We start from the raw sequence: 3,140 nt of genomic DNA on the forward strand, positions 1-3,140 counted from the left end.
CACACACACACACACACACACACTCACTCTCACACACACACACACACACACACACACACAGTTCAGTGACGTCACATGGGACTTCCTTCCTGAACTCCTGGCAGAGTAACACACACTTCCTCCGAGCTCTTTCACCTGAACAGGATGTGTGGGCTTTGTGTTTCAGTGCCTAACAATCATGAATAAAACTCCTTCAGATCAGCAGTGAGCTACAGTACTGCACAGCTATTACAATGGAAGTACACATACTGCAGTAAAACATCTGAGAACACAGTACAGTCACAGCTAGCGCTTTTCAGAGCAAAGTCACTAACTTATGAATAGAAAACCAGCCTTTCCTCAGTCTGTCAGAACACTGTCAACATTATTTTTCATAAAACAGAGTGGGGAGAGAAGTCAGAAGGTGAAGAGGCCTATACATATTGTGTAATGTCACCACATTAATAATAATAATAATACAAATTACATCACAGTTTCGGTCCTCAGACTCCCTGCTGGAGAACAGACTCATTATTATAAATAATAAAACATCTATAAGTATGATTTGTAAAGCATCGGCAGTAGAAAGAAGAGAGACATTCCTGAGCACATTATCACACACTATGGATTTGTTTTCAAAAGTAATTTCTGTCACAACAATGTCTGTATTATAGTGTATTATATTCCATTTAAAGGATTTTAAACAGAAAAGTTGTCAAGATATAAAATGTGACAACTTCCGCTTATTGACCCTTTTAATTTTCCTGGGGTTCTGAGAAGTCGTCACAGATGGGTAAACGTCTATGATGATGAATGGGAGATCATAGCAAAGATCATTTTTGTGTTCAAAAGCAAAATAAATAAATAAATTAATAAATAAATAAAATAAAGAGTAAAGAGTCCACAGAATGTGACAACTTGCCCCAACTTATAGCAAAAATACAAACGTATTGTCCGCACACTGGATAATTTATTACTTACATTTGTATTTTTGCTATAGTTTGACTTTTTTTTGTCCTGCACCTGAGCCCTGTGTGGGTTTGTGGGATGTGCGCAACTTTCTTACACTTTAACTTGCCCCAACTTGACATTCATTGTTTGGCCTTCCAAAAGAGGACGATATCTGCTTCGTCATGCCTGGAGCTGATCCGTGCTGGTCGCTGAGGGAATACATCAACTTCACACTGTGGATCGCCGGATCGACTTTCACCGTGGACGAAGCGTCACATGTGGTTGCCGCAAGCCCACCGGCCTCCGTTCACTCAAGGCCGTGGTGTGTGACGCTGTGTTTCGTTGTGAAAGCGAAACTACTTTGTTTGGTCTTCCAAAAGAGGACACGACTAGAAATCAGTGGTTAAGTTGTATTTACAACACTGTTCCTGAACAGTTTAACCCAAATATTCCGATGTGTCCAGCGCATGTTATGGAGGACCATTTCCTGATCCTGGTAGAGTAGACTACAATGCCGGCTGTTCTGACTCACAGACTGTAAGTAAGTTTTTTATATTTAAAGAATTTGCCACTGATGATTCAAACGCGAGTTTTTTGGGCAGTGTAGAGTAGCGCTTGTTGTTTGTCATTTCTCCGATCACAAATGCAGACATGGTTTTACAGTATGTGGAAAATAATGTGTTTTTTGAACCTTAAACCGCATAAACACATTTCATTACACCAAATACACAACATAATGTTCTTTTTAGCAACATCATATGACCCCTTTAATATATGTCAATGTGCTTTTATTGTCTATTTTTTAAAAAGGGTTTTGAACAAGGAGTTAGCAAAAACAAGCAATTGTGAACAATTAAAAGCGTATAAGTTACATTGCCTCTGGGTAGCTATACATGAATGAATCTGTTGAAATTACTGCATTCACATTTTTTGCTTCATTGTTCATATTTGTTTCAAATCTGATGATAAAGCTGTTCATTAAATCATGATTTATAAATATTTAATGACACATTGCCTATATGCAATATATATATATATTATGTAGATGATTTGTATTATGTATGGCTCGCTGATCGTGTCGCTGGTGAATCAGTAAATATGTGACCATGACTGAACACTTACAGCTCAAACACATCATCCAGCTATCAAAGCCTGCCCATTATGAAGCTTTATGATCACCTAGTTTCTACACCAAATTATTTGTGAGTGCATGCTGATCCAGACCAGTTCTCAGTCTGTTTCTTGATGAGACGCAATGCTTTATGCTTCAGCTTCTTTTTTTCATTTACAGAAACTCACCATTTTTGGCTGAAATATACATTAATCTACGCTAATGACCTGTTTAGAGCTGTTGCATACAGAGTGGAGTGTACTGTGATATTAAATATCAGTATTCCTGTAGTTCATGAAAATCATGCCTCATCAGCCTCTACTGAACCTTTGTAGACCCTACTAGAACAATGCACTCACATAACATTCAAAAACATCAACATTAAATATGCTTTGAAATTAGATCTTAAAATCAGCATTAATGGAAATTCACCATATCTATTTTCAAAATGCATCTTGTCATGAATGATTTATCCATGCATTTCTGTCTTTTTTTCCCCTTTCAGTTTGTAATTTTAATTAAAATGTTATAACTAGAGCTTGCAGTCTTTTCTCTGGTGATGTATGCTGGACTTCTCCAGTCATTTAGTCTGCTTAAACCCTGCTTAAACTTTCTCAAATTCAACCTCAAGCCTCAAGTCCCCACCCTCTGAACCCTACTTTTTTTCTTTTTTGAAAACCCATTTCAGTAAGAATACAGAAGCACATTTCTGTCGCTACTTGCCTTACATCACAACTTTAATCTTCTGTCTGCAGAAGCACTTAAAACAGTTTTTGAGTGAAAAGCAGAGCGCTCAACAAGGTCACCTTAATCAAGCTGAGCATTTGGATGTTCACTTTGAGTGGAAATGCATTAATATCTGTCTTAATTGCTTTCCACTGTCTGTTTACCGTGCAAAAGGAAATTGTGGTGCATGTGCTCGGATCAGAACAGATCAAAAATAATGCAGCTACGCATTCCAGTTTTAATGCACAAATAGTGTTTTTATGTAGATCAGACAGAAAGATTAGTACCAGTTTAAAAAGTCGTCATGTAAGGTTCCATTTTGATTAGGACTATTTACTGTATGTCGTCAGTTGCTCATGTAGCCAGCAAGTCA

General features: G+C 37.5%; 1 protein-coding gene across 2 annotated transcripts in view; it reads right to left on the reverse strand.

Moving 5' to 3' along the window:
• The window catches only part of LOC107551287 (schwannomin-interacting protein 1-like), an 87,858-nt gene that overhangs the window by 7,326 nt on the left and 77,392 nt on the right, over positions 1–3,140 (reverse strand). The window lies entirely within an intron of this gene.

The sequence above is a fragment of the Sinocyclocheilus grahami genome, unplaced genomic scaffold (assembly GCF_001515645.1).
Source record: "Sinocyclocheilus grahami isolate Dianchi unplaced genomic scaffold, SAMN03320097.WGS_v1.1 scaffold419.1, whole genome shotgun sequence".
Classification (NCBI taxonomy): Eukaryota; Metazoa; Chordata; class Actinopteri; order Cypriniformes; family Cyprinidae; genus Sinocyclocheilus; species Sinocyclocheilus grahami.